The 24,902-nt window shown below is 40.4% G+C and overlaps 1 pseudogene; it reads right to left on the bottom strand.

Annotated features, from left to right (window-relative positions):
* Positions 1–24,902, bottom strand: part of LOC102836752 — a 39,431-nt pseudogene that overhangs the window by 14,334 nt on the left and 195 nt on the right.

Below are 24,902 nucleotides of genomic sequence, written 5' to 3' on the forward strand. Positions count from 1 at the left end.
ATCCGCCATCTTGTTTGTTCTTCGCTTTGTAGTATTTTGATATTTTTAAATGTATTAAGTCTTGCTTTGTAACCTAACATATGGTCTATTCTGGACAATTTTCCATGTGCACTGGAAAATAATGTGTATTGTGCTGTTATTGGGTTGCGAGCTCTGTCTCTTAATGTCTATGAGGCCAAGTTGGTAAATTGTGTTGTGTTTTTTAGTTCTTCTGTGTCTTGGTTGAATTTCTTTCTAGTTTTTCTGTCCTTCATCGAAAGTGGTATATTAAAATCTCCTACTATTATTGGAATCCTGGTGTGGCGCTGTGGGTTAATACACTGAATTGCAAGGGCAGTTTGAACTACCAAATTGGTGGTTCAAGCTCACCAGCTGTTCCTCGGAAACCCTATCCAGGTTCACCATGAGTCGGAATTGACTTGACGGCACTGAACAATAAGTGTGGTGCTGTAGGAAAATCACTGGAACACAAGGTCAGTTTTGAACTGCAAGGTGGTGATTCAAACACAGCAGCCAACTCTTCGCAAACCCTGTATAGGGTTGCTATGAGTCGAAACAGACTTGACAGCACTTAACAACAGCTATTATTGTAGAGTTGTCCATTTCTATCTACAGTTCTATTAAAGTTTGATTTATGTACTTTGAGGTTCTTTCATTGGGAGTATAGATATTCACTATGGTTATGTAATCTTGTTCAATTGAACTTTTACTTATGATATAGATATAATGTCTTTCTTTATACTAGTTTTGCCTTAAAGTTTATTTTATCAGATTAATATTACCACTCCTGCTCAATTTTTATTGCTGTTATATATATATATATATATATTTTTTAGTCTATTTTTGTCTTGGTATGTAAGGTGTATTTCTTGTAGACAGCATATTGGAGAATCCTATTTTCTTATCCATGCTGCTAACTCTCTGTCTCTTGACTGATCTGTTTAATCCATTTACATTCATTGTAATTATCAATAGGTATGAAGTCATTGCTGTCATTTGGCTGTCTGTTTTTTTAAGTGTGTGGTGCTGCTGGTTTCTTTGTTCCACATAATTTTCTGCACTGAGTTCATTTTGTTTGTGGGTATCCTTCTCATTTTATTTAGTTAATGATTACTAAATGTCTCTGATATTCCTCTTTTATATTTTTATGTGAAGGTTTATTAATATTTTTGAGGTTATCCTTTAAGTCATTAATTTTTCCCTATTTAAAAGTCTTTTTTATCTTGAAATCTACTTGAATTCCTTGCCATTTGAAAAATTTGAATCTACGCTATTCCCTCTTTGTAGTTGACTTAATTATACACTGATATCCCTGGTTCCCTATTTGTAGTCTCGTAGGTTTGTTTTTACTTTAAATACTTCTCCAACTGGATTGAATTTTGGGTGGTGTTGTCATATATGTTAATCTCAGGTTGTTGTCTGCTGTTGTTGGTTCTCAATCCAAAAAATATCCTTTAGTATTTTTCATAGTTGATCTGATCATTACAAATTCCTTTCATTTCTGTTTATCTGAAAATGTCCTAATTTCATTGTTATATTTGAGGGACAGGTGTGCTGGGTATATGATTCTTGATTGACAATTTTTTTCTTTCAGAATTTTGTATATGTCATCCCATTGCCTCCTTACCTGCATGGTTTCTGCTGAGAAATCAGACTTTACTCTTATTGGTTTTCCTTGGTAGGTAACTTTTAGTTTTCCCCAAGCTGCTTTCAGGATTCTTTACTTGGTTTGGGTTTTGTAAAGTTTGATTATGATATGTCTTGGTGATTGTCTTTTAGGGTCTATCCTGTTTGCAGTTCATTCAGCTTCTTGAATGATCATCTTTTCATCTTAATTTTCTCTATGCTTTTCATTGTCCTCTTCCTGTTTTGGAATTCCGATTACCCATAAGTTATTCCTCTTCATGGTGTCCCACATAAATATCAAGCTTTCTTCCAATATTTTCATTCTTTTTTCTGGTTGTTCTTCTAGCATGCTAGCATTGAGAGATTTATCTTCAAGATCACTAATTCAGGCTTCCATTGATTAATGTTTATTCCTTTGTCCTTTCTGCATATTGTCCATTTCTAAAATCTTAATATTAATCATTTGAATTTTATTTGCAAAGTTTGTATTATTTCAAATTTTGCATTTATTTTGTCTGTTTGTGCTTGTAGTGTTTTCCGAAATTCTTCTAAAAAATTTTTCTGTGTTTTCCTTGGCTTCCTCAATCTTTTTGTCAATCCTTCAAAGGACTGACAAATTCTATTTTCTAATTACACCAATCAGAAGGCAGTTGGTTCGAGCCTAAGAACACACCTGAGAAAGAATTCAAAAGAATCATTCTTTTGAATTCTTTCTCAGGTGTGTTCTTAGGCTCGAACCAACTGCCTACTGGTTGGTGTAATTAGAAAATAGAAGTGTGTACACTGTTTTCCATTTGCCATTCATTCAACTCAGCCTAGGGTGGGTTTGGCTGGTGTTGCCAGATGTCTATCATTGATCAGGTGGTAGAGGAGATGGTATTATCGCTTGTCCAGTGGGTGGAGTTGCAGAGGGTATGGTGTGACTGAGCTATGTGGGAACACTGCTGTCTCCTGTTGGGTGGGACAAGAGGAGAAAACACATACAGGAAAATAAAATGGAACAAACAAGCAAAAAATGTTGAATATGATAAATAATAAATATAATAAAGGAGAAAAAAGAAACAAAAATGGGCAACAAGTAACAAAATATAATAAATTTAAAGAGAAAAGAGGGACAGGAAAATAAACCATATAAGAGAAAAAAATAAAAGAAAGAGAAAGAAAAATAAGTAGAGAAGGTAAGATGAAAAGAAAATGAGAGTAGAGATGAGTAAAGAAAAATCAAGAAGAAAAAAGAAGAAGAGGAGGGTGGAAATGAGAAGCAAAAGAAAAAACAAATGCAGACATAGGATAAAAACCAAGGGAAGGGGAAGAGAGGAAGAAGGCAAAGAAAGAATAAACAAACAAGAGCAATGAAACAAAGAAGGGAAAAATAAAGAACAACAAAGAAAAAAAATGCAGAGGGGAGAAACCTCAGGGGAGCTCCTGCCAGTCACGGACCTTGTGAGGTGAGTAGAGGAGCGATGTGACGGCTAAGTTCTCAGCTCTAGATGGACTACCTATAGGTCTAGAAGGTTGTCTATGTTCAGGCACCCATTCCGGAAAGTAGTTTCTGGAGGTCCTTTAGATTTGTCAGAACCAGAAGGTGGCTGGGGGCAGAGTGACGGATTATGAGGGCTCCTGCTAGTCTAACTCTGGCCTGGATACTCTCTGGAGCAGAGTCCGCCTGAATCCAGGCACTAAAGCGACACATCAGGTACCTACCTCACACACACTGGCTCAAACTCTTAAGAACTTCTGGAGCACAGGATCTGTGCTGGGGGTAGATGAGAGTCGGGGTTAGCCTCACCTCTGTTATCCAGGGGATGGAGGGAACAAGAAAGAATCAGACCTTTTCTGTTGTCTATGTGAATCTGTCTCTTCAAAGCTTCTCATAAATGTTCTAGATAGTCACACCATGTTTGTGTGGGCAAAATAGTACCTCCCTGAAGGAGTGCTTATAAATATTAAACAGCATTCAATAAACACGTGTTCAGTACCTACTATGTGGCTGACCCTTGGGAAGGTGGACTCAACCTCTCTGATGGAGCTGACATTTTAGTAGAGGAGACAGACAGAAGCATAAATAAATGGGTAAGACTGTTTCAGAGAAACATGAGAGAAAGTGGTGGTTGGCAGTGAGGGGATGACATTAATTTACTTTGCTGGCCAGTGACAGCTGTTCTATATCAGAGACATTTGGGCTGAAATTTCAGGGTCAAGGAATCAGCAAAGATGAGAGAGAGTTCCAGACAGAAAGAACGGTGTGTGCAAAGGTCCTGAGGTGGGCATGCTAGTGAAATGATTATCAAACGGCAGGGGGCGCAGTGTGGCTGTTAGATTTAACAAGGAAAAATACAGGGTGCCCAGGAAGTTGAACTATCCAATAAGCTGGATAATTTTTAGTATATGTGGAGGCAGTTCCAGTTTATAGGTGAGATCTGTTCCTAAGTGGGTCTAAGTCAAATTTGTAGAAAGTTGGGACAGGTGCATATGGTTCTTATTTAGTCTTCCTTTAGTGCACAAAAGGGCTCGAAGGCTCCTCTCTGATTTAAAAGCTGCACGTGCAGCAAGTGAGGGTGACAGTGATGAATGATTTGTTGTGCGTAGGGCCTGGTTAGGTGTCCTGGTGTGGCGCTGTAGGATCAGCACTGGACTGCTAACCTCAAGGTTGGTGGTTCAAACCGACCAGCCACTTCTTGGAACCCCTTATACAGTGTCACAATGAGTTGGAGCCAACTCATTGGTAATTAATAACAACAACAGGGGTTGGTTCAATCATTTCAAAGTGAGGGCAAACTGACATCACATGAAATGGCAAGTAAGAGTTACTACCTGCATATCCCAAATATTGTTATAGAACATACTTTTTAATATATTTTTCAAGTTTTTATTGTGAATTGAATGATAGTTTACATGGGAGAACATCAACTTTACACTTATCCTATCGTAGTTCGTTTCATTACAATGATTACAATCCCCTCCATGCATCATCATTCAACAGTATTTGCTTCCATTCCGTCTGGTTTTTGTTTTTGTTTTTTGATGTACACCAAAGCATTCAGGAATATATAACCATTCAAACAATCAAAGGGTACACCCCACAAGCCTGCCCCTGGCCATCAGCACACAGCCCCTTTCCCTCCCTGAGTTCAGAGTTCCCAGCCACTCCATCTCTCCATGTCATCGTCTCTGCCTCCATCTCAGGCATCATCGCTTCTCTGGATAGGGTCCCACACTTCTCCCTTGATGGTCCCAGGGTTCTCTGCTCCTGGACTGCAAGATTAAGTACTCCCCTCTTTTTAGGACATACTTTTCCTAAGAAAAAGAAAAAAAAATTCATTTATGTTGATCTGATTTCTAATTTTAGTTTCATTGGCTGCCCTGTGTTTGGCAACCCTAAACTGGGAGGTAGCTCGGGAGGTCCAGATGGGGGATGAAGGGGTCACAAGAGAGGACCAGCAGGGCCTCAGCAGGCCTGAGAAGTAGTGAATTTTATTGCACAGGTCATGATTAGCAGATGCTGAGTCCTCCAGCCTCCAGTCTGGTCCATTTTCACCCTGGGTGGGCGTTCTTTGCTTAATGGAGGAAATGTCTGTCAGGAACCCCAGACAAGCCATTTGAGGCACCCACGTTACTAACAGCCCTCCAGAAGATGACTCATCCCAAGCAACAGGCAAGCGAGCCAGGCTGCAGCCTGCTCTGAGGAGGAGAAACATCCCTTCTAAAAACAAAGGGGGAGGAAAGGGGACAGGGTACTACCAGAGTGGTGTTAAAATTAGAATAACCGTGTTCTGTTAATTAGAAATGCAGTCAGTGCCACATGAATCTGTAATGGTTTCTTTGGAGCCTTCTGGAACGAGGAAAGCTAGGGTCAGCTCTGTGAATATTCATGAGGAACTGGGAGAGGACCCTAGGGGAAGCTGGCCTACCTGCTCCAGGAATGGCACAGTTGGGAGGTCTGGGTGCTAAGAAAATTGGGTGCCTTGCTGTAGCATCTTGGGCATGCCCTTCTCTCTCTGGGCCTCAGTTTCCCCATGTGTATCAGGAAGGCCCCTGTCCTGGGGGAGATAAATGGAAGAATCCTGCCCAGGACAAGACAATGACAGAGCAAGGGCATGCCTCTCTAAGCTGCCCAACAGAGGGCCTCATCCAGATCAGCTGGTCTCCTATCTCAGCCAGGTCAGCTGGTCTCCTATCTCACTGGTGCTTGCTGGATGAATGAATGGAAGAGGGCTTTGGCAAACCCTTCCTTTTTGTGAGCAGGACTATTTTAAGGACTTTCTTAGATTCTATTTTGGCATTTCCACAACGTCATATCAGACATATTAAAAAGCACCCACACACCTCATTAAACAGAAAAAAATGATACATATGTATATGTAAGAGTTGAGTTGAGATGCAGTTGACTAGTTGAGTAATGTTATGTTCTGCTGACATTTAATTAAACATTTATTCATTCTGACGTGTCAGTGTTTTTTCCTCCCTCTCCCACCCTCCCTCTCCTCTTAAACACATCCAGCTCCTCTCCCAGGCTCCTGGCTTCCAGGGTCAAATGGAGTAGGTTTCTTCTGGACCTCAGGGTACCCATGTGTGACCCAAACCAGTTGGGTGAGATGATTGTAAATGGCCCCTGCTGGGTGGGCTTACTCCTGGTAGGAGCTCCTGCTAGGGGTTGCGACAAATGGGAAGCTGCCACGAAGAGCCACAATTCTCCTGCAGAGAGAGAGGGCAGGAATGTGCATCAAAGAGGGGAAGGATGTGTGTGCGCCTCACTCAGGGGAGTCCATCTGCTCACCTTTTACCAACTAACTGGATCTGAGTAGCTAAGTAGAAGAAGCAGAACACACTCCTCCAGCCCCGTAGGGGTTGTTCTTGTTAGGTGCCATTGAGTCAGTTCTTGCTCATAGTAACCCTGTGTCCAACAGCATGAAACACTGCCCAATCCTGTGCCATTCTTACAGTCATTGCTACGGTTGAATCCATTGTTGCATCCATTCTGTCACTGAGGGTCTTCTTATTCAGTGATGTTCAGATTTAACAATCATGATATCCTTCCCTGTTGTTGTTATGTGCCGTGGAGTCGGTTCCAACTCATAGCGACCCTGTAACAGGTTTTCCGAGGCTGTAAATCTTTATGGGAGCAGAAAGCCTCATCTTTCTCCCACGGAACAGCTGGTAGTTTCGAACTGCTGACCTTGCGGTTCGCAGCCCGATTCGTAACCACTACGCTACCAGAGGCTTGTTGCTCCTGATAACATGTTCAAAGTATGTAAAGCAAAGTCTTACCACCCTTGCTTCTAAAGAGTATTCTGACTGTACTTCTCTTCAGATACATTTTTCATTCTTCTGGCATTCTGTGTTATATTCAGTATTCTTTCCTAATGCCATAATTTAAAGGCATCAATTCTTCTTCAGTTTTCCTTTTTCATTGTCTAGCTTTCGCATATATAGCAGGAGACTGAAACCACTTATGGCTTGGGTCAAGGGCATCTTAGTCTTCAAAGTGATATCTCTGCTCTTTAACACTTTAAAGAGGTCTTTTGCAGCAGATTTGCCCAATGTAATGTGTCATTTGACTTCTTGACTGCTGCTTCCATGGGCATTGATTGTGGATCCAAGTAAAATGAAATTCTTGGCAACTTTAATCTTTTCTCCATTTATACATTACTTGTTAGTCCTGTTGTGAGGATTTTGTTTTCTTTATGTTGAGGTATATGTAATCCAGACTGAAGGTTGTATTTTTTTTAGTGTTCATCAGTAAATGTGTCAAGTCTTCATCAATTTCAGCAAGTAAGCTGTGTCATCTGCACTGAAGTGGATTTGAGTGGGTAAACAAAGGAATTCAAACCCCCCATGGAATTAAGACCCCATCCTTCCGGGAACTATATCTGTGACTTGGATGGCATTGACAATAGTAATAAGAATGATGATTGTCATATAGGAGGAGGCTACCATGCTGGGAGGTTTACATGTCACTTCGTATTCAGGGCCCATTCCACAGATCAATAGACAAAGACTGCAGAGGGGGCATTTACAACTATAGACGTGTCCTGTGGGCCCCCTAACACATCGGAAACAAAGTCCCCAATGTTGTCTAAGAAGATGTAGATAGAAGCCCATTAAACAACATCGAATGACAGGGAAATATAGTCTCATACTTTATTATTTTTTAAAATTGTAGTGAAACATATACAAGGGTAAGTCAAAAAGTATTGCTACTAGGGTTCTAGTTCATGCATGCATGGGTTCATTCCAAACAAAAAAAAACATGCTTAAACATGTCTCTTCAAGCAGTGGATAACTGCAGACAAGTTTTTTTTTCTTCCATTCGCCCTGTTTGTTATGTTTTTTTGTTTCTTTTTTTTTTATTGTACACAGAAACACTCAGGAATATATAATCATTTAAACAATCCAAGGGCACATTCTGCAAGCCTGCCTCCTGGTTGCCAGCACACAGCCTGTTTCTTTCCATGAGTCTGGAGTCCTCAGCTGCTCTATCTCTCCATGTCATCAGCTCTGCCTCCATCTCTGGTGTCGCTGCTTCTCTGGATAGGGTCCCATATTCTATTCATGCACTTCTCTCTTGATGGTCCTAGGATCTTCTGTTCCTGGAATGTAAGATTAACTACTCCCCCCTTTATGTTACAAAACTTCTACCTTTACAGGTGTGACAATTGCAATTGATCATGATAAAAATTGCTCACTATTGAATTATAAGAATTTTATGCCCATTTCCTTTCACCAGACCCATCTAGACAAGATGAAAACTATTCAGTGGGTACTCTAACTTCCCCCGTAGACTCTGAAACTAAACTCCCTCTTGAAAACTTGTAAGCCAGCCACTTCATGCCTTTATAATCTCCCCTTCCCCATTTTAGGTAGCCAATGTCTAAATTGTCCGTCCCTATCACCCCTGTGTACAAGGGCAATATGTTTGATCCTTGATGTGTGCAGACAAGTTTTATCAATAATACATTTCTCTTCATCTTATTAAGATACCTTAAAACAACCAAAACAGTGGCTTCTGAGAGGATGTATGAATGAACCAGTTAAATTCCAGGCAGAAGAGTCAGCTGAGACAGTAATGGTGACTGTTTTGAGGTATTCCCAAGGGGTCATCTGGATAGATTTTTCTTCAAAGACACAAGATGATCACAGGGGCTTATTATAAAGAACTTTTAAGAAAATAACTGCATTGGTGAGAAAAAAGGCCAAGACATTTGCAGTGAGGAATTTTTTCTTCCATCATGATAAAGCACTTGCTCATTTTTCACTGGTAGAAAGGGCTAACTTACGAGAATTTTGTTGGAAAACCTTACCCCATTCATGCTACAGCTCTGATCTTGCCTCGTCAGATTTCTTTTTGCTCACCAAACTCAAAGAACGTTGAAAAAGAATATGATTTTAGTCCCTCAAGGCTGCCAAAATTGATGTTTTGACGTGATGGAGATCAAAGAGTGCAGAATTCTTTGGGGGAAGAGTAAGTGAGTTGGAAACACCACCTTCAGAAGTATGTAGACCTAGATAGAAGATCTGTTGAAAAACAATAGCTTCGCATTTTAATATTTTAAATCAGGATTTTGTGTTGTTGTTACATGCCATCGAGTTGCTTCCAACTCATAGAGACCCCATGTACAACATAACAAAACTCTGCCTGTCCTTCGCCAGTCTTATAATTCTTATGTTTTAAGAACTATTGCTGCCACTGTATCAATCCACCTAATTGGGGCTCTTCATCTTTTTTGTTGACCCTCTGTTTTACCAAACATGATATCCTTCATCAGAGACTGGTTCTTCCTGACAATGTGTTCAAAGTATGAGAGATGAAGTCTCTCATCATTCCTTAAAAGGATCAATCTGACTATACTTCTTCCAAAATAGATTTGTTTCTTCTTCTGGCAGTCCATGGGACTGTTAACATTCTTCATCAATACAATTATTCAAGATGCATCAGTTCTTCTCCTGTTTTTCTTATAGATTGTCCAGCTTTCCCATGTGTATGGAGCAATTGAAAATAGAATGATTAACTACTGGAGAACAAGAGGGCAGCATTTACCTAGAACAAAATTCAAAAGGGTTGGGAAAGGCAAATGGAAACAAGGATTCCATAGGGAGGAAGTGGGATATGAGATGTTACAGGGGGCGGGGGGATTGCAATCATTGAGAAAGAACAAGGTGTATGATTTGTTGAATGTAAAATTGATGGCCTGTAAACGTTCACTCAATTCACAATAAAAAATGAAAGAATATGTCATGGTTTGAATCAGGTGCACCTTAGTCCTCAAAGTAACGTCTTTACTCTTTAAGACTTTAAAGAGGTCTTTGCAGCAGATTTGCCTACTGCAGTATGCCCATTGCTTGATGGCTGCTTTCATGAGTGTTGAATGTGGATCTAAGCACAATGAAGTATTTGACAACCTCAATCTTTTCTGTGTTTATCATGATGTTACTTATTGGTCCAGTTGTGAGGATTTTTCTATTTCTTTACATTGATTATCTTCATCAGTAAGTGCTTCAAGTCCTCTTCGCTTTCAGCAAGCGAGATTGTGCCATCTGCATATCTAAGATTGTTACTGTGCTCCCTCCAATCCTGATAACACATTCTTCTTCACATAATTCAGCTTCTCGAATTATTTGCTCAGCTTACAGATTGAATAAGTATGGTAAAACGATACAACCTTGGTGCACACCTTTCCTGATTTTAAACCATTCAGTACCCACTTGTTCTTTTTTAACAGCTGCCTTTTGGTCTATGTATAGGTTTCTATGAGCATAATTAAGTGTTCTGAAATTTCCATTCTTTGCAATGTTACTTTGTAGTTTGTTACAACCCACAAAGTCAAATGATATTGCATAGTCAGAAAAAAAAAACACAAGTAAACATCTTTCTGGTGGTGGTGTGCCATACAGTCGGTTCCCATTGAAGAGACCCTGCATAGGGTTTCTGAGGCTGTAAATATTTACAGGAGCAGAAAGCCTCATCTTTCTCCTATGGGATGACTGGTAGTTTAGAACTGCTGACCTTAGGTTAGGCAGCCCGACTCATAACCACTACGCTATCAGAGTTCCTATCTTTCTGGTAGTCTCTGCTTTTTCAGTTCAGATACAGCTGACAACAACAATGATATCCCTCATTTCACATTCTCTTCTGAATCTGACTTGAATTTTTGGCAGCTCCCTGTCCATGTACTGATGTAACCACTTATGAATTATCTTCAGCAAAATTTTACTTGCATATGATTTTAATAATATTGTTTGATGATTTCCACAGTCTTCTGGGTCACCTTTCTTTGAAATGGGCAAAACTGTAGATCTCTGCCAGTCAGTTGGCCAGGCTCCAAATTTCTTGGCATAGATGGGTACCATCTCCAGCACTGCGTCAGTTTGTTGAAATACTTCCATTTGTATTCCATCAATTCCTGGAGCATTGTTTTTCACCAATACTTTCAATGCACCTTGGACTTCTTCCTTCAGTACCATTGGTTTTTGATCCTGTGCTACCTCTCTTGAAATGTTTGAACATCAAACAATTATTTTGGAAAGGGTGACTTTGTATATTACCTCCATCTTCTTTTTATACTTCCTGGGTCATTCAATATTTTGCCCATGTTGCTGTTGTTAAGTGCTGTTGAGTTGCTTCTGACTCGTAACAACTTTGTATGGGGTTTTCAAGGAGCGGCTGATGGGTTTGAACCACCGACCTTGTGGTTAGTACAAGAAAGATGTTTACTTGTGCTTTTTTGACCATGCAATGGCATTTGACTGTGGTTACCAATCCAGTACTTATCCTACAGCACCACAATGTTGCATCCCAAGGCTTGACCTTTTCTTCAGTTCTTTCATTTTGAGAAATGTTGAACCTGTTCTTCCCTTTTGGTTTTCTGTCTCCAGATCTTTGCACATTTTGTTATAATACTTTAATTTGTCTTCTCCAGCTGCCCTTTGAAATTTTCTGTTCAGCTCTTTTACTTCCACATTTCCTCCATTTATTTTAGCTTCTCTATGCTCAAGAGAAAATTTTAGAGTTTCTTCTAACTTTCATTTTGGTCTTTTCTTTCTTCTCTATATTTTAAAGTGGAATTTTGATTTCTTCATGCATGATGTTCTTGATGTCATTCCACAATGCCTCAGGTCTTAGGTCATTAGTGATCAATTTGTCAAAATTTGTTTTTGAGATGGGCTCTAAATTCAGTTGAGATATATTCAAGGTCATATTTTGGTTCTCATGGGCTTGTTTTAATTTTCCTCATCTTCAGCCTGAGTTAGTACAGGAGCAATTGATAGTGTCTTCCCCAGTCAGCTCCTGGTCTTGTTTTGACTGATGATACTGAGCTTCTCCATCCTAGCCTCCCACAGATGAAGTTAATTTGAGTCCTTTATATTCCATCTGGTGAGTTCCATGTGTATAGTCACTGTTTATGCTGCTGAAGAAAGGTATTTGTAGTGAAGAAGTTGTTGGTCTTACAAAATTGTATCATGGGATCTCCAGCATCATTTCTATCACCAAGGCCATGTTTGCCAATGACTGATCTTTGTTTTCAATTTTCAGATTCCAATCACCATCGCATTCCCATCACATCTTAATTGCATGTATTTATTGCATCTTAATTTCAGACTAAAGAAGTGGGCAGAATTCTTCAATTTCTTCATTATTGGTTTTAGTGGTTTGTGCATAAATTTGAATCATAGCCATATTACCTAATCTTCATATAGACGTATAGATATTATCTTATCTTCAAGATAGGTCTTGAAATGCTTTTTGACAATAAATGTGACACTATTCCTCTTAGGTTTGTCATTCCCGGCATAGTAAACCATATGATTATCTGATTCAAAATGGCCAGTACTTGTCCATTTCAGCTCACTAATGCATAGATTGGAGTCCTGGTATGGTGCTGTATGTATGATAAGCACTGGACTGCTAACCACAAGATCAGCAGTTCAAACCCACCAGATACTCCTTGAAAACCTTATATAATTCACATGAGTTAGAACCCACTCAAGACATCTTAAGAGCAACAATAACAATGTCTAAGATATTGATCTTTATGTGTTCCATTTAGTTTCCGATGGCATCCAATTTTCCTAGATTCATACTTCATGCGTTCCACATTATGATTATTAGTGAATGTTTGTTTTACTGTTTCTTCTGATTTTGAGTTGTGCCCTATTAGCAAATGAAAGCCCCGAACGCTGTGCTCCATCCACATTAATAAAATGTCAACTCTATTTTGAAGACGCAGTTTACCCCAGTCATATTTCTAGTGCCTTCCATCCTGAGAAGCTCATCTTCTGGCACTATATCAGAATATGTTCCACTGCTATTCATAAGGTTTTCAGTGACTAACCTTTCAGAAGGGGTTTGCCTCTCCTTCTTTCTAATCTGTTTTAGTCTGAAAGCTCTGCTAAAACCTGTCCACCAGGGCTGAGTCTGCTGGTATTTAAAATACCAGTGGCATAGTTTCCAGCAACACAGCAACACACAAGCTACTACAGAATGACAAACTGACAGATGAGTGGTATATTTTGTAGCAATACAATTTTTACTTACTCTTGTATGTACCACATTTTGCTTATTCATTCATCTGTGAGGGGCATTTTGGTGGTTTATAACTTTTGGCTATTGTGAATAATACTGAAATGAATTGTTGTTATTGTCGTCATTAAGGGCTGTCAAGTTGATTCCAACCCATAGCGACCCTGTACAGGGTTTCCAAGGAGCAGCTGGTGAGCTTGGCCACTAACCTTGCAGTTCAAACGACTTTGACTTTGCAGTCTGACACATTAGCCCACAGCGCCACACCAGGACTCCCATTTAAGGATTATCTTTTCAAGTCCTTTGTCCATTTTTAAAGTGGGATATTTGTGTTTTTATTGTTGGGTCCTAATTGTTCTTTGGTAGAAACTCTGGTAGGGTAGAGGTTATGCGAGTCAGGCTGCTAACCTCAAGGTAAGCAGTTCGAAACTACCAGCCCTTCCATAGGAGAAAGATAAAACTTTCTGCTCCCATAAAGATTTACAGCCTCAGAAACCATGTGTAGGGTTGCTATGAGCCAGTATCAACTCCATAGCACATAAGCACCATCACAAATTGTTTTTTATATACTTTAGACACAAGACTCTTATCAAATATATATGATTTGCAAATATTTTCTCCCATTCTGTGGGAGAAAATATTCATGTTTGTTGATAGTGTTTTTTTAAGCCCTTAAGTTTTCAATTTTGATGATGTCTACTTTTTTTAGCTTATTCTGTTGTTATTTATTCATTTGCTGATTTGTCTATGTCATTGTGGTTCTGACTTTTACTTCTCTTTTGGCTAGTGGTGTTTAGCATCTTTTTATGTATTTGCCATTTTTATATTCTCTTTAGTAAAAATGTTGAAAAAAAAAAACAAACCCAAAATCTTTTGTCTGTTTTTAATTGGTTATTTGTCTTTTTTTCTCTTGTATTGCAAGAGTTCTTTATGTATTTTGTGTACAAGTAGGATATACATTTTTGCAAATATTTGTTCCCAGACTGTGGCTTGCTTTTTCATAGTAACAGTGCCTTTTGAAAGGTAGTATTGTAATTGTGATGAAGTACAATTTATTTTTATTTTAGAGTTCATGCATAGGTCTTATATTTAAGGATAAGCACTGGACCGCAAAATTGGTTTGAAATGCAAGGTCAGTGGTTCAAACCCATTAGTCACTCCTCAGAAATCCTATACAGAGTCACTATGAGTCAGAACCAACTGGACAGCACTTATCAAGAATAACAGATGCCATTAGATGTCTCCTTTTTTTTTTTTTTTTTTCCTGAAAATTCTATCATTTTAGCTCTTACATCTAGGTGTATCTTCTATTCTACGTTAATTTTATAGTTTTAGCTCTTACATTTAGGGTTATATCTATGCCATGTTCATATGTATACATACTGTAAGGTAAGGGTTGAGACTTCCTCTTTTCTAGCATTGCTTGTGGAAAGAGTACCCATTCTCCAATGAATTGCCTGTGAGCTCTACTGACTATGTGTGGGTCTATTACTGGGCTCTCTTCTATTAACCGATGTGTCTGTCTCTTACCATATTGTTTTAGTGACAATTGCTTTAGAGTAAGTCTTGAAATTAGGCTTAGAAGACCTGCAACTCTGTTCTTGTTTGACAATGTGAGTGAGACCATTTTGATTGGATGGGCCTCCTCCCTTGCAGATTGTACCTCAGATCCCTGCCCATTAAATACCAGAATGAACCTACAGTCACTGTGATGAGCTTAATGTTTCAACTAGATTTCTGAATAGTCCCATGCAGGGAGGTACCACTCCAATAAGAGAACAACTTATTCAAAGGAACAAGAATCAGATTAGTGTTAGCAGCACTGGATCACAGGGAAAACAGAGCATGTTCTGAGGACATTGCTTTTTTTTAATTAAATGTTTTTATTTTGGATCGAGTGAAAGTTTACAGGGCACACCATCAGCTTCACATTCAACCATTCATATAGCTTGTTTCATTACAATGATTATTATCCCCTCCATATATCACCAGTTAACAGTGTTTCTCTCTATCCTCTTTAGCTTTTTTTTTTTTTTTTGGTGGGGAACTTGCCTTTTTGGAATTTACAGTCTCGGCTTTTAGTGAAGGTTTTTACATTTGTCTGTGGATATCCAGGACTCATGTATGAGATTACTAACAAGCATTACTGAATAATCAGATGAGGGACAGTTTGCTGTGTCTACTAGGTAGCTAGAGTCTGATCCTCAGAGGCAGGACATTGCTTTTAATCTGTAATTCTATACCCAAACTGTCAGTCAAGTGTGAGGGTAAAATAAATACTCTTCAGACACACAAAGGCTAAAATACCTTCCCACAGCTGTTTCTGGAGGACTTTCTTGAAACAAAATCAAAAATGAATCCAAGAAAGAGAAGACACAGGATCTAGTCTTTTGAAACAGTGGCCTCAATCCAGAAGTCTAACGCTAAGAAATCGCCAATAATAACCATAGTAGGCCCAGGAAGCAGCCAGTCCAAATGATAATAGTGAATCAGAGAGCTCTGAGAAGGATATTGTTAAGAAAAATTTAAAATGATAACGAACAATAATATTACAAAGATGGATGATTTATTGAGAAGCTGAATATGTATAAAATAATAGTAAAACTTAATAAATAATCCTAATATGCTTTTCCTTTTGCTATCAACTTGTTCCAAGTTCTTAATACCTTTATCCTCATTTGAGTGTACAGTTGTATCTTTTTTCTCTGCAGCTAAATTTAAACTACTTAGCCTTGTAATTATAATATTGAAAAAAATCAGTTACTGTTTTTTCAGATTTTAGAATTTGTTAATATGAAAAATAGGGAGACCTTAACTAGAGTTATAGGATAGCATGGAAGTCTTATCAATCAAAATAAGGAAAACATAGTAGGGTGAAGAGAAGGATGATGAGAGGAGGGAAAAGGAGAATGTCCTAGGTTGCTTTCCTGGGAAGCAGACTCTGAGACTGAAGTGTGTGTGCAGGAAGTTGATTAGAGAGGGCTTTCAGGACCAGCAGCAGTGAGGGAACCAAGAAGCAGGATTGGACAGAGGGAGAAGTTGGGCTGTGAAACCATCTTAATGGAGTCCTGCTGTGGCGCTGTGGGATAATGCACTCGACAGCAAGGTTGGTTTACCAACTGCTTCTTGGAAACTCTATACAGGCTCATTATGCGTAAGAATTGACTCTACAGCACTTAAACAACAACAACAACAACAACAACAACAACAGCTTACTAATAGAGGGCTGAGCTGATTCCACCAGGAGCATTGGAGCTGAAATTACTGGGGGGTTGCCAGAATAGAGGCATGGGAATGGGCTTTTGTTCTTCTACATGGAGCCATAATTGGATATGGGCTACTCCAAGAAGAGAGGACAACCTTGGAAGAGGCAGATTCTGTTGGCAGAGGATGAGTTCCCAAGAGCTGTGAGTCATTAGCTGCTAATACTTGGGACAGAAGGGGGTGTCTAAGTTGTGACCACAACATCCACTATTAAGTGCTGGTAGTAATGTAGAAGTTCTACTTCTTTCTCATACATCTTGGAAATTTAGACAAGGGCCTTTGTCTACATGATTGTTAATATTATTAGTTGATTGCCATTGAGCCAGCTCTGCCTCATGGAGACCATATATATATAACATAATGAAATGTTGTTTGATACTGCACCATCTTCACAACTGTTGGCATGTTTGAGTCCATTGGTTGTGGCTACTGTGTCAATCCTTTTCATTGAGATTTCCCTTGTTTTTATTGACCCTCTACCAAAAGTCCTGGTATGGGCACTGTGGGAAAAGCATTGGACTTATCTACAAGGTTGTCAGTTCAAACCCACCAGCCCACTTCTCAGAAAACCTCTACATTATGAGTTGGAACTAATTTGATGGCACGGAACAACAACAAACAAGAACTATTTACCAAACATGAAGTCTTTTTCTTGAGACTGGTCTTGATTATGTGTCCAAAAATAAGTTAATTGAAGTCATGCCATCTTTGTGTCTAAATACGACATTCTGGATTTATGTCTTCTAAGTCTGATTTGTTAATTCTGGACCAATAAACAACATCATGATAAATGGAGAGAAAATTGAAGTTGTTGATGATTCCATTCTACTTGGATCAATAGTCAACATCCATGGGTATAGCAGTGAAGAAATCAAATGGCAGATTGTACATGGTAAAGCTGCTACAAAAGACCTCTTAAAAGTCTTAAATAACAAAAAAGTCACTTTGATGACTAAGGCACATCTGACTCAGTCATGGTCTTTTCTGTTACTTCATATACATGTAAAAGCTTCTTATGAAAAAGGAAGACATAAGAATTGATACTTTTAAACTGTGATGTTAAGGAAGAATTATCTAAATGGGATGTTATGAGTCGGAATCAACTCTATGATACTAGGTTTGGGGTTAATTGTATTTTTACTGCTTTGTTTTGTCAGCCATGTTGAAGCGTCCTGCCATTATACCCACCAGTGTTCTCAAATCAAGAGTCTGCAGTGGGGACATCATAAGAGACACCTAGGTGGTTAAGAGTCCAGCATTCAGTACCTCATCCAGCGCAGAAGTCATGCTGCTCACCACATCTAGGGTCTGGGTGTGGGAATCAAAGCTAAGGAGACTCAAGTTTGAGGGGATGAACTTGTTAAAGACAGTGGCAGACAGGCAGTCAGGATCATCCCCCAAAGTTGGTCTTTGTGGCCAAGTTCCTCCTGATTTAGAGGGATGCTGAAGGGGAGATGATCTGGAGCTTGGAGCAGGGCCCAAGGCTGAAGGGCAGAGGTGTCAATGGAGATTTCTGTGGTGGGAAACGTTTTTATCCAAGTGTACAGCTCTTCTGCTGGTGTGTTATTATTGTTATTAGATTACCATTGAATCACAAACAGGCCCAGCCACTTGCTACTACTGACTTTGTGTGACACCTGCACTCACTCATTGTGAAGGGTGCTGGGTGGTACCTCTGGGAGGTCACCTTGAATGGGCCAAGGCTTAAAATGGGCCACATTGGTAGGTTTACCCTGTGGAAAGCAGCAAATACTGCAAATAAGTGCTCTGTTTCTTTAGGAGAGTTGGTTGTGAAACACTTACCAGCACCACACTGCACTCTTCTAGGACCTGCCTTAAGCTTTGTGGAGCCCAGGACAAAATTTGTTCAAACCATTTGTTCAAACAGAGCATTGTTCAAATCACGTGTGAGACCTTCTAAGTCCCAGGCCCTGTGTAACTATGCAGGCTGCAACGTGAAGCCGGCCTGCACAAATCCCGTGGGAGGGCTCCAAGCGCGCAGGCTGTTTGTCAGGCTCTGTGTTCCAGGACCTGGTCCACATTAGTGCTCAGGAACATTTGCTAAATGAGCAACTGGGTGTTTTTCTTCAAGAAAGGGTATCTTTTCTCAGGGAAGGTGGTGATGGGGGGCTTGGTTCTGATATATGTGAGTGTGTGAGCTGGAAAGGTGGCAGACTCTTTGTGACCTCCAGTGCTTGGGATTCAGCAGGAAGTGGAAAACCCTGAGTGCCAGGAATGGAGGTCAAGGACAATGAGTCCGGCAGGCAGCAGATGACAAGCCAGAATTGCTTGTTCCCTTCCCCTTTCCCGTTGCTAAAGTTGCAGGAACCTGTGATGGGGCTGGAGAAATGGGTCATAAAATTGGTCATTGTTGAAGCCACTCCTCTGTGTTCTCCACTTCACCCTTACGGATGTGTCTTTTTGGTTCAGGAGGCCAAGATGGGTGTGTGTGTATGTGTGTGTGTGTGTGTGTGCAGAAGAACCGGATCCTGCTCAGTCCCTAACAATAGATGTAGTTCCTTCTGGCCTGGTCTGGCCAGGCAACTGGAGAGGCAGGGTGGGTCCCCTTTCCCTGGGACCTCCAGCACCTACAAGGGGCTGGTGCTGGCTCCAAGCTTTGTCTTAGAGTGAAGAGCAGAAACTTCAAAGTGCAAGAAGAGCCGCAGGCGGTGGAAACTTGAGGCCAGTTTAAGTCTGAAATTGCTCAGGGAAGGCCCATTGCTTCTTCTCTGCCTTGAGACCAAAGTTAGATCCTTATTTCCTTCACTCCTGTACACTAAGATCAGGGGTCCCAAAAGGACAGAGAAGCTTGGGCCATTTGGGGGAGGCTCCTGGTATATTTGGAGTCCTGGTATGGCACTATAGGATAAGCACTGGACTGTTAACCACGAGGTCAGTGGTTTAAGCTTACCAACCACTCCTTGGAAACCCTATATAGGGTCTCTGTGAGTCAGAACTAACTCTATGACACAAACAACAACAACCTGGTATACTTACAAAATGAAGAAATATTAGATTAGGGTTGCAAAGATTTTCAATGTATAAATGTGAAATGACAAATACTTTGTATACACACAACACAAATGTTGTTGCTACCAGAACCCTACAACACAAATGTGGTGGTGGTATACCGTGCAGTTGGTTCCAACTCATAGCGACCCTGCATAGGGTTTCTGAGGCTGCAAATCATTATGGGCGCAGAAAGCCTCATCTTTCTCCCACGGATCGGCTGGTAGTTTTAAACTGCTGACCCTGAAGTTAGCATCCTGACTCATAATCACTATGTTACTGGAGCTCCTTACAACACAAACAGATACAATATAATTGAGTTCTTCACAAGATCACCACAGGATTTAGTAGATAATATTTTCAGAGCTCTATTCGTTGTCAGGAGTCCTGGTGTGGTTCTGTAAGATAAGTACTGGAGTGCTAGCCAGAAGGTCGGTGGTTCAAACACACCGACAGCACCTCAGAAACCCTACACAGTGTTGCTATGAGTTGGTTCCAATGGCACGTAACAACAATTACAACAACTTGTTGCTAAGTGCTGTTGAGTTGGTTCCAATGTACAGTGACCCTGTACAGGGTTTCTGAGGCTATCAGTCTTTGCAGGAACAGAAAGCCTTATCTTTCTCGTGCATGTCTGGTGGGCTCGAACCATCAACTTTGTGGTATCTTCTACAACAAACACACTAGTGACCTAGTAATAATGGACTAATTTAAAGTTGTGATAGAATTTTAATTAAGTGAAGAAATTACTGCTGTTAAGGGGGCATTGAGTCAGTTCCTACTCAGAGAGTCCCGGTATAGGGTTTCCAAGGAGCAGTTGGTGGGTTTGAACTGCCGACCTTGTGGTTAGCAGTCCAGTGTATAACATATAGCACAACTCCAGGAGTTCTGAATAATCAGAGATTGAAAACCTGATGGAGCACATTTTGTTGTTAAGTGCTGCCAAGTCGGTTCTGACTCACAGTGACCCTGTGTATTGGGTTTCCAAGGAGGAACTGGTGAGTTTGAATCGCCGACCTTGCAATTCAAAATGAGAGTGCCAAAAATTGGAGATGACTGGACAGAAACTAGTATTGTGTATACCTTCATTTTAATAAAATAACCCCTAGAGGAACTCTCACTAAATGGCCCCACTGTTTTCCTATCTCTCTTCGTTTGTCCAGAGATCCCTGAATGGGAGCTTAGGGCCTCGGAGGGTTTGTAGTCTCTACATTCAGAGTTCAGGACCCACTGAATATGGAATCCGCGTGTCAGTGAAGTGGCAAACCTGATGCCAGGCTATAGTTAGCTGCTATACAGTGAGTTTGGGCGCATGGCGACCCTGTGTGAATCAGAGTAGAATTGTGCTCCTTAAGGGTTTTTGGTTTTTAAACCTTTTATTGGGAATTGAGTGAAAGTTTATAGAGCAGATTATTAGTTTTACGTTCAACAAATCATACACTTTGTTTCATTTCAATTAAAGCTGTTGTCTTTTGGAAAGGGATCATCACCAAATGTGCCTTCCTCTGGGTGGGTTCAAACCGCCAACCTTTCAGTTAGTAGTCCAGTGCCTAGGAGTCCTGGTATTGGCGCTGTGGAATAGGCACTGGGCTGTTAACCACAAGGTCAGTGGTTCAAACCTAACATCAGCTCCTTGGAAACCCTATATAGAATCACTATGAGTCTGAAAGAACTCAACAGCACTTAACAATAACAACAGTGCAGTGCTTAAACAATTTAGCCACCCAGGCAATCCTTAATTCAGCCTTAACAAAGATTTTGTTGTTGTTAAGTGACTTAGAGTTCTTTACAACTCATAGTGACCCTGTGTAGGATTTCCAATGAGTGGCTGGTGGGTTTGAACCAGGAACCCTGAGGTTAGCAGTCCAGCGCTTATCATACAGCACCACACCATTGCCCTAACATAGACTATATTATCAAATGTAAATTACAAAGTTTTAGAAATTGATGAAATGTAGTTAAAACTTCACCCAGAGGTAAATTTATAGGCTTAAATGTCTATCCTAGAAAACAATAAACAATAGAAATAATCTAACTCAACCCATTAAGGAGATGGAAAATAAGTTAACTCAAAGATATTGTCATGAAAATCATAAAGATTTTTATAAAAGTTAATGCACTAGAAACTGCCACTCATCTGTCAGTGGCTTGTGTGTGACTTTGATGCTGGAAGCTATGCCACTGGTATTTTAAATTGGTGAACAACTTTCAGCTGAGCTTCCAGATGAAGACAAACTAGGAAGAAGGAGTGATGGACTACTTCTAAATTTGTAGCCACCGAGAACCTCATGAACAGCAGTGGAACATTGTTAGCACCAGAATATTGAATATTGATACATGATGAATGGCACCAGAATATTGTCAGATACAGTGCCGGAAGAGGAGCCACACAGGTAGGAAGGCACTCAGAATACGACCGGGGAAGAGGTGTCTCCTTAAAGTAGAGCTGACTGTGATGACGCAAATGGAGTAAAATTTTTGGAACATTTATTTGCTCAGAACATTTATTTGCTGGTAGGGCACAACTCAAAATAAGAAGAAACAGCAACAACCATTAGTAATAGTAATATGGACTATATTAAGTGTGAATCTAGGAAACTTGGAAGTGGGCAAAAAATGAAATGGAACCCATAAAAATCGATATAGTAGGCATTAGTGAGCTGAAATGGACTGGTATTGGCTATTTTGAATCTGACAATTCCATGGTTTACTATGCCAGAAACGACAAATTGAAGAGGAATGGTGCCACATTCAAATATCTTTCTTGAAGTATAAAGCTGTCTGTGATAAGATAATATTCATACGTCTACAATGAAAAAGTGACAAACACTTTGTATACACACAGTGCAAATGTTGTTGCTTTGGAGGTACACCAGGACTCCACAACACAAACAGATACAATATAATTGAAGTTTTTTAAAAATAATATTTTTAGATCACTATTTGTTATTAGGATTCCTGGTGTATTGCTGTAGGATCAGCACTGGACTGGGAACCACAAAGTGAGCAGTTCAAACCCACTGTCTGCTCCTCAGAAACCCTGTACAGGATCATTATGAGTCAGAACTGACTCAATGGCACTTACCAACAACAATAAGGAAGACCAGTTAATACCACAATTATTCAAATGCACCAACCCCTAAAGTCAGTGAAGAAGAAATTGACGAATTCTACCAATTTCTTCAGTCTGAAATTAATCAAACATGCAATCAAGATGTATTGATAATTACTGGTGATTGGAATACAAAGGCTGGAAACAAAGAGAAAGGATCAGTAGTTGGAAAATATGGCCTTAGTGATAGAAATGATGCTAGAGATCGCATGATAAAATTTTGCAAGACCATTGACTTAATTCATTGCAAATATCTTTTTTTGAAGTGTCATCAAGTCAGTTTTGACTCATAGCAACTCTGAATAGGGCTTCTAAGGAGTGGCTGGGTGAGTTTTAACTACCAAACTTAGAGTTAGCAGTCCAGTGTTGATCCTACAGGCCACATGAGGACCTTTTTTAAACAACATAAAATACGACTATACACATGGACCTCACCAAATAGAATGTACAGAAATCAAATTGACTACATTCGTGCCAAGAGATGGTGGAAAAGCTCTATATCATTAGCTAAAACCAGGTCAAAAGCTGACCGTGAAATAGTTCATCAATTGCTCATATGCAAATTCAGGCTGAAGCTGAATAAAATTAAAACAAAGCCATGAGAGCCAAAACTTGACCTTGAACATACCCCACCTGAATTTAGAGAACATCTCAAAAACAGATTTGATGCACTAGGCACTGGTGACCAAGGCTATCAGAGCTGTTGGATGACATAAAGAACATCACACAAGAGGAGAGCAAAAGGTCATTAAAAAGATAAGAAAGAAAGAAAAGACCAAAATGAATGTCTGAAGAGACTCTGAAACTTGCTGTCCAGAACAAAGATGCTAAAGCAAATGCAAGAAATGAGAAAGTAAAAGAACTGAACAGAAAAATTTAAAGGGCAGCTCCAGAAGACAAAGTCAAGTATTGTAACGAAACATGCAAAGACTTGGAGTTGAAAACAAAAATGGAAGAACATGCTCAGTATTTCTCAAGCAGAAAGAACTGAAAAATAAAAATAAAAATAAATTCAAGCTTCAACTTGCAACAGTAAAGGATTCTATGGGAAAATTACTGAATGATGCAGAAAGCATCAAAAGAAGATATAAGCAATACATACATAGAATCAATGTACAAAAAGAAACGGGCAGTAAGAACAAACAAGATGGCAGATCAGGTGGACTTGTAAAGAGCTCCACCACCACCAACACAGAATACCTGACCAAGCAGGCTCAGGGGATGGTCCCAGAATTCTGAACCACATATAAAGGAATATTTAGAAGGTTGGAAGGCTCACAGCTGGGGCAATTTGTGGCAGAAGCAAGAAATCTATTGCTTTCTAGTCCGGGACGCTCAGCTGCTCCAGGAGCCGCCATCTTGGGTGAGGTTGGCCCAGGACCCAGCAGTGTTTCCTAGCAAAAAGTTGCTATGAGTGAGAACCAACTCGATGGCATCTATCAACAACAGTGACATAGAAAAGGATATAGCTTGTCAACAGGAAAGCCTCAGGAAAGTGGGAATTTTACAGATTAGGATTGTTGTTGTTGTTGTTAGGTGCCATCGAGTCGGTACCGATCCATAGCGACCCCTATGCACAGCAGAACGAAACACTGCCTGATCATGAGCCAGCCTCACTACAGTTACCACGGTTGAGTCCATCGATGATGCTGCCACTTGGCCAATCCATCTCACTGGGGGTCTTCCTCTTTTTCTCTGACCCTCCACTTTACCAAACATGATATCCTTCTCCAGCGACTGGTCCCTCCTGACAATATGTCCTAAGTATGAGAGATGAAGTTTGGCCATCACTGAGCTTCAAAGATGCCAGAAATTTTGCTAAAGCCTCCCAGAACTGGGACTCATCTCGGGTTACCTGCCAGGGTGGGTGAATGGTGGACGCTTGGGATGATACGCACCTGGTGAACCCTTCAGGGCCATAGTAAGACTGAATGCTGAAGGGACAGTCTCAGAAACTTGTCTCACACCGGCGACTACAAAACAAACAGTGAAAAACGTCAAAGTTCTTATGAATGTATTCTTTATTTTTTAAATTGACACTTTCCCTAAAATTCTAGCCGGTTAGGACGCAGACATATTTTGCCGAATTCCTTTTATTAAATGCATACATCAAAGAGGCTGGGTGGGGGTCAGTCGAACCAGGCTCAGAAAGTGGGGTGTGGCGGACGCGCGGCTTGGGGCGCCCTCTCTCCCTAGCTAGCGCTCCCTCTCACGTCGCAGCCTGCACTTTGCAAACTCCTCTCCAGTCCGCGGCGACCTCAGCTCCGCGCTCTGCCCGCCCAGTGCGTCCGTGGGGCTGCGGGCTGCAGAGCGCAGCACAGAGGCAGGGCGCGCGACGGCGCCAAGGGCTGCGAAGGCGCGAGCCGAGGCGGA

The sequence above is a fragment of the Chrysochloris asiatica genome, unplaced genomic scaffold (genome assembly GCF_000296735.1).
Source record: "Chrysochloris asiatica unplaced genomic scaffold, ChrAsi1.0 scaffold00142, whole genome shotgun sequence".
Lineage (NCBI taxonomy): Eukaryota > Metazoa > Chordata > Mammalia > Afrosoricida > Chrysochloridae > Chrysochloris > Chrysochloris asiatica.